At 45.8% G+C, this 11,711-nt stretch overlaps 1 non-coding gene across 1 annotated transcript; it reads left to right on the top strand.

The window, feature by feature from the left end:
* The first annotated feature begins 4,681 nt into the window (after positions 1 to 4,681).
* LOC129399040 (small Cajal body-specific RNA 21) lies at positions 4,682 to 4,821 on the top strand. Its single transcript, XR_008626885.1, has one exon. It is a non-coding gene; the product is annotated as a small Cajal body-specific RNA 21 (non-coding RNA).
* Positions 4,822 to 11,711: the final 6,890 nt, after the last annotated feature.

Below are 11,711 nucleotides of genomic sequence, written 5' to 3'. Positions count from 1 at the left end.
AATTAACCTCTGGGACCCTTAGAACCTACTTGGCACACAGTTCTCCATATTAACCAACTACTAATTCCTTCTATGCCTTTCTGTTGTTGTTGTTTGTTTGGGGCCACATCCAGAGGTGCACAAGGAATTACTCCTGGGTCTGCACTCAGGGCTCTCTTCTGGCAGGACTCTGGAGACTTATGTGAGATGGGTCAGGAATGGAAGCCCAGTACCCCTCGCTTAAGGCAAACACTGCCTCTCTGTTCTATCTGTCCTGCACCACCTCCTTTGATTTACTATAAATGAAGTTGTTGATACCTTAAAGGGAAAATCATATGGCTTAAAGGTAGAGTACATACCTTGGGTGTATGAGGTCCTGGATTCCAAAATACGAACTGGGGCTGAAGAGGTAGTATAGCAGGTAGGGCACTTAATAGGGCGCTTGCCTTGTAAGCAAGCAGTCCCAGGTTCAACCCCTGCATCCCACATGGTCTGCCCAGAGTAATTCCTTAGTGAAGAGCCAGAAGTAACTCCTGAGCATTGCAAGGGTGTGGCCCAAGAACCAAAAACAAACGTCTGATACTGGCAAGGTACATAAAAGTCTTTCAGGCATTGAGTGGGCCATTGGGAGATGAAGTCTTAGGGGGTATTCAGGGTTAACCTGCTAGCCCTTCAACCATACCCACCCTGTGGTACCCAACTGCTCACAGTCCATTTTTCCCACCTCAAAAAGTGGCCCATGGCACAGCCTGAGGCAATTATTTCAGCTGACCTCCAGCCAAACAAAGATGACAGAGAAGACACCCAAAATGGAACAAAGATGGATGTATGGACTCATGCAGTAAAGGACCATCAGGAAGTAGGTGACAGAAAGGATTTGGGTGTGATTTGAAGAAAAACTCAAAGAAGTCTCCGAAGGCTTTCCTCTATTATTAATACTGTCAGGAGGCAGGGATGGCTCTTGGTTTGCTTAGTCCACGTATCAAGGTGAGACAAATGAAAAGACACTAAGCCTGTCACTGGCAAAGATGCAGCAGTCCCTCATATGAGCCAGAACAAGGGAATGTTTAGTCATTTTTGTGGTGTGAACAGTGTTTACTTTTTTAATATGGTGACAAGAGTGGTTTCGTTTTAATTTTGGTGCATGGAAGTCCCATTTTTGTCCTGCTTAATGTTGATGTTGCCTAATAGAAACTGCTTCAGAAGGCTAGAGAGAGAGTAGAAAGGTTAGGAGAGATAGTACAGCTGACAGGACACCTGTCTTGAACATGGCCAACAGAGACCTAGGTTTGATCCCAGCATCCCATATGGTCCCCTGAGCACCACCAGGAGTGATTCCCGAGTGCAGTCAGGAGTAATCCCTGAACATCACCAGGTGTGACCCCAAAACAAAAACAAACAAAGGAAGATGAAAGTAGTAATGAGTCCCTTTTGCCTGATGTAATGTTGGATAGTATATTATGTTTAGATTTCTTAGTGGCATTTACAATTAAGTTTAGCCTTCAATTCAGTTATTACCCCAACTCAGTTTTGAGTAATATCCTAGTAATATATGTGAATATGTGTGTGCGTGCATGCATGTCCAACTTCTGCAAATATTTCTAGATGTTACATATACAAAAAAGCAAAATTTTTTTTTAAAAAAAGAGCAAAACTTTTGGCCTGGGGTGTTAGCTTAAAGTACCAGAGTATAGGCCTTGTTCTACCTCAGCTTTAATCCAAAGCATGGTTCCCTGAGTACCACTCGGTGTAGCCCAGGTGTCCCCAGTGCAGCTGAGTCCAGCCAGCATTGCAGTGCCAGTCCTGACCTCAGAATGGTCAGGCTCGAACAGCTGAGCTAAGTATTGCCTGGAAGTGACCCCCCACTTGATCGCTGCTGGAGATGGTCAAAGCCAAAAACAAATAACAGCAACTGCCGCAGCCTGCGCGGCCAACTTGAACCTCGGCCGGAGAGAGGGAATGAGAGTTGAGTGGGCTCGGGAGGACTGCATGCAATATGAGGCATACAGCAAGTTTATTGAAATCCAAGCAGGTTTATATAGTCTTAGCTTAGCAATGATCAGCAGATTACATAAGTGGCATAAACATTATTAAGTGGTGAGAGCATCTTTATTTTTGCCAATCTTACTTGTTTTTCGGTTCCTTCTCTCAGCCTTGAGAAACATGGGAAAGCAGATATGGCCTTGAGCATGGCCATGGCAGACACGAGCCAATCCTCCCTTCAGCCTCCTCTCGAGTCCAGCTGCCAGAGCATGGTGGCCCTTCAACTTTTCTCTCGAGGCAGGTCGCCAGAGCATGGTGGCCCTTCGGCTGCCTGTCAAGGTTGGCTGTCAGGGGATGACTCGCCCTCATGCCACGTTTCTCCATACTCATTCCTGTTTACAGGAACTAAGGCAGGGGGTGCCTAGGCCCCCTCCTCACCCAGTCCCTGTTTACAGGGACAGAGGCAGAGGGTGCCCAGGCCCGTCCCCAACAAGCAACAGATCAACAGATGACATTCCATGTTATTATTACTATTATTATTATTATTGTTATTATTATTATTGCTTTTTTGGGGTCACAACCAGCGATGCTCAGGGGTTACTCCTGGCTCTGCACTTCCGGCAGTGCTGGGGGGACCATATGGGATGGGATGCCCGGGATTAAACTTGGATCGACTGCATGCAAGACAAATGCCCTACCTGCTGTACTATTGCTCCGACCCCTCCATATGTTAGGAGAGGTTAGGAGAGGTAGTACAGCTGATAGGACATTTTTGTTATATGTTATTTTGAAACCTCTATATGTTATTTTGAAACTTCTGTTGCACCTAATTATATTTCCTGAGTGTCTATCCGAATTCATTCTTTTATTCATAATTCTATACTAAGATCCCCTTATCAAGCAATGTACTAGAATTACCTATTATTTACTTCCTCTTTACAAGTGCTCTTTACATACATTAAGATTCCCTCCCAGTTTCCCAATAACTCAGTAATTTAAATGTTTTTATTAGTATTATTATTAATTTTTTAAGGAAATCAAGCTGTGGGCAGTTCTCATAGCTATAAAATAGTGACTTTATTCTAAACATCTAGACTTTGCTCCATTTAAAAAGACAGGAAAGAAGGAGAAAGTTAGGGGGCGGGGGAGGGAGGGAAAAAGAGCCCTAGAAGGAAGTCAAGGCCTTACTCTAGTGTATCTGAGAGAAACTTCCCGAAGCTCAGACCTCTGGAAGCAGCAGACAAGGGCTTTGTGTATGGTCTCCCTCACTAGCCTGGGAAGTGCAGAGCACAAGGGTGGGCGCTAAGACATTCCTTCTTATCAGGGACCGTCCAGGCGTGCCTCTCTGACACAACCAGTCCTTTCTCCTTAGCTCATATTATCAGTTGTCTTTAAGGAAAACAATATTTTCTGGTTATGAAACTCATACATGTTCTTAGAAGGAAATTAATGGACAGGGGGTGAAGAAAGGCTAAAGAAGCGAGTCAAAAATCAACTTAACTCTAGTCTCCTAAGGATGTCCTTCCAGGGTCCGGAGCTACGGTACAGTGGTAAGGCATTTGCCTTGCCTAAGGCCTTGCATGCGGCTGACTCGGGTTCGATCCCTGACATCCCATATAGTCCCCCAAGCCTACCAAAAAGTGATTTCTGAGAGTGCAGAAGCAGAACTAATCCCTGAGCATCACTGGGTGTGGTCCAAAACAAAACAAACAAAAAGAATGTCCTTGCAGGGTTGGGAGACAGCCAAAGGTCTGGAGCACAAGCTTTGTCTGGGATGCTATTTCTTTTCTTTTCTTTTTTTTTCTTTTGCTTTATGGGTCACACCTGGTGATGCACAGGAGTTACTCCTGGCTCTGCACTCAGGAATCACCCCTGACGGTGCTCAGAGGACCATATGGGATGCTGGGAATCGAACCCGGGTCAGCCGCGTGCAAGGCAAACGCCCTACCCGCTGTGCTATTGCTTCAGCCCCCAGATGCTATTTATTATTTTCCCCCTCTCTTCATCTCCCCTCCCCTCCCATCCCCCATCCCCTTCCCTCCCCTCCCTTCTTCCCTCTTTCCCTCCCTCCCCCCTTTCCTTCCTTCCTTCTTTCCTTCCTCAAACCTGGCTATGCTTAGGGTACCTTCTGGCTCTGTGCTTAGGGATCATTTCCAGAAGGGCTCTGGGGACCCTCTGTAGAGCCTGGAGTTGAACTGGGCTCAGCCATGTGCAAGGCAAGCAGCCTCCCCGCCTTCCTGTCCTTGTTTGTGTATTTGCACCAGCACACGCCTGTGGGTGGCATGTACTCCACCGATAGGAGCTCTGCATTTTCTCAACTCCCTATCACCATGAGAGCACAGTTACACATGTCTGATATAAGGTGATAAAATGGGCGGGAGAGATAGGATAGTGCATGAGGCACTTGCCTTGCACACTGCTGATCAGGGTTTGATCCCTCACTCTGCATGGTCTCTCAAACACTGCCAGGAGTGATTCCTGAGCACAGAGAAAGGGATAAGCCCTGAGCATGCCAGGTATGGCCCTTAAACCAGAGCAAACAAAGAAACACACACACACACAAAAATAAAATCAGCTAAGGCTTAGAGAGTCTGCTAAGAGTATCCACTAAAGAAGATCCTTGTATTGATCAGGGATCTCTGGAGAAACAAAATAAAGAGGAGATAGATAGAGAGGTATAGAGAGATAGATAGAAGAGGGACTCTATTATAGGAATTTATGGCTTGATTTCTTGGTTGGTAGATTCAGCCTCTTCATTTTCTCTCAGACGAGCCCAGAGCAGAGGCTCTGGGCTTCATTCCACAGTAGAGAGGTGATCTAGAGAGGAACCTCACCCAGGGCAGTCTTTGCCTCACATTAAAAAGAAGAAGAGGTGCTGGAGTGATAGCACAGTGGGTAGGGCATTTACCTGGCACGTGGCTGACCTGGGTTCTATTCCCAGCATTCCATATGGTCTCCCAGCATCGTAAGGAGTCATTTCTGAGTACAGAGCCAGGAGTAACCCCTGTGCATCACCGTGTGTGATCTGAAAAGCAAAAATAAAATAAAATAAAAGAAGGAGAAGGAGAAGAAGAAGAAAAAGAAAAAGAAATGGACTTACATAGTATTAGAAACAGAGAAGTCCCAGTGTTTTTGGTCTATAGGCTGTCACTGTCACTGTCACTGTCATCCTGTTGCTCATCTATTTGTTCGAGCGGGCCCAGTAACATCTCCATTGTGAGACTTGTTGTTATTGTTTTTGGCATATCGAATACATCACAGGTAGCTTGCCAGGCAGTTAGATACTCTAACTGCCGTGCAGGTGAGATACTCTCGGTAGCTTGCCAGGCTCTTCAAGAGGGGCAGAGGAATTGAACCTGCGTCGGCTGTGTGCAAGGCAAACGCCCTACCCGCTGTGCTATCGCTTCAGCCCTAGAGAACCAGAAAGATGGTGATTAATTAAGTTTCAATTCAAAGATCTGAAAATAAGGGGGTTGATGTAAGTTCTTGTCTTAATTTGCTTTTTTTTTTTTTTTGATCACACCCAGAAGTGCACAGGGGTTACTCCTGGCTCTGCACTCAGGAATTACTCGTGGTGGTGCTGGGGGACCATATAGGATGCTGGGAATTGAACCCGGGTTAGGCCATGTGCAAGGCAAATGCCCTAGTTGTGCTACTGCTCCAGCCCCAGTTTTTGTCTTAATTTGAATAACTAAGATCCAAAACTATAGGAACCAGGGATGTGGCTAGGAGTAAAGTACATGCCTTGGTTGCTCGGGCTGCATATTTCTCAAGCACAGCTGGTAGTAGGCCCTCAACACTACCAGGTGTGACCTGAAACACATATGTATATATGTATAAGCATATGTGTATCACCTAGAGTGATTATTATTATTAATACTTTAATACCAGTCAGATTACTCCTGACTATGCATTCAAGAATTACTCCTGGTGATGCTTAGGGGCCCCATATAGGATGCCGGGTTGGCCGTGTGCAAGGCAAGCGCCCTATCCATTGTGCTACCTTTTCAGCTACTCGTTTTATAATATTTGGCTCTCAATAAATAATATAATTCCCACTTTTTTTTTAACTTTTTGGCAAGGGGATTCTGGGGATTGAACCCAGGGCCTCACACAAGTTGATACATATATATATCCCCAGGTCAGCCCATCCACTATGTATTTTCTACTCAATTCACCAATTCAGATACTTATTTCTTCTGATATCCTCCTAGTCACATCCAGAAATGATGTTTTACCAGATATGTGGATATCCCTGATCCTAAGTAAGTTGACCCAAAAATTGACCATTATAGCCCCATAGAACAAAATACTAAAACTGGCAATACCCACTATTTTCAAGATTGGTATGAAATCTGCATGTTCAGATGTTCGCACTGACATTTCAAGGGGCTCCTTCTCAAGAAAAGCATTTGTTCGTGGAACATGAAAGCATTGGGATGGAGATGTACTCCAGTCCTTGATACCAACCCCAATAACACACACTCAGACCCAAACCCAGACCCAGACACACACACACCCCCACCCCTTGCAGTGGATACTGCTTCTTTCCCGTCTTAGTGAACTGCATTTTGATGAAGAACTGGGGCTGTCAGCATTACCATGATCTCATAGGCTCCTTCTGGAGACTTAAAGTCAGCTTTGCCTCCCTGAATAAAGTTTCTCTCTTGCTTTATTTTACTATTTTGGGGCCACAGCCAGCTGTGCTTAGAGCTTATTCCTGGCTCTTCTCTTTGGGGGCCCCGTCCTGTCTAGCAGGGAGGACCCTTCATGGGGCTAAGGAGGGGACGCAGCCGAATGAACAGACGCAGAGCCAGAAGGAGGAGGAGGAGAGAGAGAGAGTTTACTCTACTGCAATTACAGTACTTACACCTCTCTGCTGGGAGGAGGTTGTATAGTATGCGTGCTTGGACCCCCCATAGGAACTGTAGTAAAATGCAGATCAGGCATGGGCGTTGGCTAGTGAGAAACAAATGGCGAAATGATAAGATCAGTAAGGTCAGCAGCGACCTTGTTACAGGAATCCCAAGCAAGCCTCCACTTGACTAGAAGATATGATCCAGGCTTGTAAAATGGCTCCCTACACTTCACTCGGATTATTTGCAGTACTTGGGGAACCCTATGAGGTGCCAGTGATAGAACCTGGGTCAGCTGTATGCAAGACAAGGGCCTGAGCTGCTGTATTATCTCCCTGACCCCCGGCTTCTGTCTTGTTTTAAACTCTTCCACAACTCTCCCTTCCTCTTGGGAGAAGGTCCAACCTCCTTTCCAGGAACCAAATTCCTTCAGGATTCCTCTAATTTCCTACCTCTCCAGTTCATTCCTTCTCATTCCCCACCTGCTGCTTCATTGTCTGTTACATTTCTTAGTTCCTCTCTCTCAACTCCAAACTTCCACATACACTCACCTCCCTGGTAACAACTGCCATGTTGGCCTCTAAGTAGGCTCTTTTAGCTTCTCAAACCTTTGTGATCCTTTTGGAGTTAGAAGAAAGGCGGAATTGTGGACTGCAGTCAATGACAAGTGGTCCTTATGGAATGTACTCTGCCAACAGCTTGAAAACAGGAAATTAAGGGATTTCACATGGCTGTTTGGCGCTGACATCAATGGTTTCCTCGGCGCCCATGACTAGAACAAAGTAAATGGGCGATTGGGTTGAGCAGTGAAGCATCACCCCTGTTTCTGCGTTGTCCCAAGGAACAATGATGAGGTTCCTGTACACATTCTGAGCAGTCTATTGTACTGTGGACTCAGCTTTCACAGGTTTTTGTTAAAGGCCAACTGGATTTATTAAAGTTTTACTGAAAGAGAGTTTCCGGTACTCTGATGTGGTCTACAGGCTTCCTTATATGATTTCTGCACAGTGTGAGAATGTATGAGTTGGCATTGATCCACCTCAGGGCTAGCGTGCACATTCTAGGGCAGTTACGGGATTTGATCAAAGGCAATTTCTCTAACTGCTTCTTCTGCTATCTTTCACTTTTTTTGAACTCTAGAGACCTGTTCATTAATGTGACCAATGTTAAATGCATTTTTTTAATTGATATGAGAGTGGTATTTAAGACATATAGATTAGGAGCCAGAAAGATAGTACAGCAGGTCGGGCAGTAGCCTTGCATGCTGCAAGCACTGGCTTGGTCCCTGGCATCCCATATGGTCCCCCAACCCCCTGCTGGAGTGGTTTCTGAGGACAGAGCCATAAGTAAGCACTGAGCACCACAGGGTGTGGCCCAAAAACAAATAAAAAAATTAATTTACTATCCTGGCATTTAATAAGGTATACAAATCTGATGAGAGGGTACTGGAGTGATAGTACAACGCGTAGGGCACGTGCCTTGCATGCCAAGCTGACTATGATCCCTGGAACCCCATAGGGTCTCTCGAGCCCTTCCAGGAGTGATCCTGAGTGCAGAGCCAGGAGCAAGCCTTGAACACTGCCAAATGTGACTCCAAAGTGAAAACAAAAATAATTTAACAACAAAAAAAGTATCTTCATTTGCCCGTACTCAAAATAGTAAGTAAGCTTGAGTGTCATCATTGTCATCTTCTTCTCCCTCTCCCCCTGCCCTCCTCCTCCCCCTCCTCATTCTCCTTCTCCTTCTTCTCCTTCTCCTTCTCCTTCTCCTTCTTCTCCTTCTCCTTCTCCTCCTCCTCCTCCTCTTCCTCCTCCTCTTCCTCCTCCTCCTCCTCTTCCTCCTCCTCCTCCTCCTCCTCCTCCTCCTCCTCCTTCTTCTTCTTCTTCTTCTTCTTCTTCTTCTTCTTCTTCTTCTTCTTCTTCTTCTTCTTCTTCTTCTTCTTCTTCTTCTCCTCTTCCTCTTCCTCCTCCTCCTCTTCCTCCTCCTCCTCCTCCTCCTCCTCCTCCTCCTCCTCCTCCTCCTCCTCCATCTTCTTCTTCTTCTTTTTCTCGGTGGTGCTCAGGGATCACTCCTGGTGGGGCTCAGGGGGCACTATGGGGGACCCGGGATGGAACCCCGATTGACATGTGCAAAGGCCAGTGCCATACCCACTGGACATCTGCGGCCCTGCTTCACCTCTTTCCCTCTGAAGACGCCTGTGCTCTTTCCTCAGCGTGCGCTTCAGCCAATCGGGGTCGGCTGCATGCAGAGCAAGTGCCTGCACCCCTGTTCTATCTCTCTGGCCCTCGGGTTTGGTTTCTGGTACCCATACTGTTGAGGAGGGTTCTTGGTAACATCCTGCCACGAGAATGTTTTTCTTTTACTTCAGATAAGCCTCTTGTGTAAGGAGTTTCTAGGAGGTAACAAAACCAAACAGGTACAGAACTGGACATTGAAAATTATAGAATTAAATTAAATTATGGAATTAAGTTGTATGACTGCTTCCTGGCTGCTTGTAAAATGTCTTCATACGAGGCAGAATCTTGCTTTCTGAAAGCCTGGCAGATTCAAGTATGCATCAAAGCAAAACAAAGGAAACATAAAGCAAGAACCACAATAAGACTTGGAAGGACGGAGAGTCACAGAAGTCACAGGAGAAATTAGAAAATGCTTTCAGTTTAATGAAAATAAAAACACAATATACCAAAACTAGGTTCAGCAAAAGCTGGGCCTGAGGGAATTTTGTAGCTATAAGTGTCTATTTTAGAAAAGAAGAAAGATTTCAAACTGATAGCCTAAACTCCCGCCTTAAGAAATTAAAAAAGTATCTTACAGGGAGTAAGAAACTTGCTGTGGATGCAAGTGACCCAGGTTCAATCTCTGGGACCCCGTATGATTCCCCCACGCCCCATCAGGAGTGATCCCTGAGCACTGTTGATGTGGTCCCCAAACTAAAAACAATAATTTAAAAAATAATGAAGCTATAGGCAATGATTCGGTCAGGAATATTTATATTTATAATATACTATAATAACTGCCCTCCCTCCCCAAGTATTCTAGACACTGATGAGGCTCAGTGAAGCTTCCTGATTAGGGAAAATGAAGTGTTGGATGAGCTACTTGGGTCCCCAGGGTAGAGCAGGGAAGCTCTGTATTCGGGACCCTTCCTGACCTTGTACTATTTATCTCCTCTGTATCCTTTATTCTGTATCTACATTCATATGCCAAATACAGTAACAATGATGGGTCTCATTTCCCTGACCCTGAAGAGCCTCTAATGCGGCACCATTGGGAAGGATGAGTAAAGAGAGGCTGCTAAAATCTCAGGGCTAGAATGAATGGAGACGTTACTGGGCCCACTCGAGCAAATCGATGATCAACGGGATGACAGTGATACAGTGATACAGTATCCTTTATTATACATATGATCGTGTTCTGTGATTCAGTAAGGTTTTTCTACTGAACCTGAGAGGGGTCATGGGAAAGTTCTGGATTTGCAGCAAATCTGGTTTTCTGTTCTATGGGTTTTTTTGTTTGTTTGCTTGTTTTGCTTTTTTGGGACACATACCCAGTAATGCTCACATACCCAATTCAGAACTTGGGAATTACTCCTGGTGGTGCTCAGGGGACCATATGGGATGCTGGGAATCGAACCTGGGCCAGCTGTGTGCAAGGCAAATGCCCGTACTGCTGTACTGCCGCTCTGGCCCCAGTTTTATATTTTTGTGTTTGGGGGCCATATCTAGTGCTGCTCAGGGGCTACTCCCAGTTCAGTGCTGTGTGTTTTGGTTTTGGTTCTGGGTCACATCTGTTTATGTCCAGGGCTTACTTCTGACTCCTGGCAGGGTTTGGCGGACCATATATGGTGCTAGGGATTGAACCTGGCTCTGTCATGTGTAGTGCAAATGTCCTCCCCACTGTACCATTGCTTCAGCCCGTAGTGCTGGGTGTTGCTCTCAGCAGTGCCAGGTGGACCCTATAGTAGTACCAGGGGTGAATATAGTATTCATCCCTGTATAGCATGAATATAATGCATGGTATTTCAAGTGCCAGGCAAGCACTCTGCCTATTCTTGCAGCATTATGTTAGAAGCAGAGAAGGCCCAAGGATCGTACTGAAGTAACTATTTGAAAAAAAGACTCATTTGGGGTCTAGGGAAATAGCACTGTGAGTTGGAGGGGTTGCATCGCATGCAGGAGCCCCTGATTGGGACCCAGACACTATATTGTCTCTTGAGCATCTGAGCACTGACAGTGTGTCCTCCCTAAAAATAAAAATAGAGGCTTTCTTGCTGGATTTAAGTCTATGTTCTTAATGTGTGGAGTCTGACTATAACTGTGTGTTATTAGTGTCATCATTACTCTGTAGTAATAATGGTTTCAGAACAGCAGGGGGCCCAAAATAAGATCAACTGATTATTGGGCTGGGGGGCATTGGGCCATACCTGGATGTATTTGTGGCTTACTCCTGACTCTGTGCTCAGGAACCCCTCCTGGTGGTACTCAGGGAATCATCTGTGGTGTTGGAGATTAAACCAGATTTGCCCTCATGCTGAGCAAGTACCTTAACCCCTGTACCTTCTCTGCAGCCCCCTCAACTTGAGTCTTTATAAACACAATCTCTGGGGACAGGAGCGGTAGTATAGCAGGTAGGGCACTTGCCTGTCATGCAGCTGACCCAGGTGTGATTCAGAAACTCATATGGTCTCCTGAGCTACTCCAGAAATGATTCCTGAGCACAAAGTAAGCCCAGAGCGCTGCCAGGTGTGACCATAAAAATAAATAAATAAATACAAATTAAAAAAATAACCCACCACCATCCCCCAAAAGTAAAACGTGCAGATCCTCCTGACAGCGGGCCTGCCTGACACTAGCTCAGAGGAAGCCACCCTCACGCGTGGAGCGGTACGGACTG

This window comes from Sorex araneus, chromosome 9, assembly GCF_027595985.1.
Source record: "Sorex araneus isolate mSorAra2 chromosome 9, mSorAra2.pri, whole genome shotgun sequence".
NCBI lineage: Eukaryota > Metazoa > Chordata > Mammalia > Eulipotyphla > Soricidae > Sorex > Sorex araneus.
Note: the sequence above shows the minus strand (reverse complement) of the source record. Positions and strands in the feature narration are given on the sequence as shown.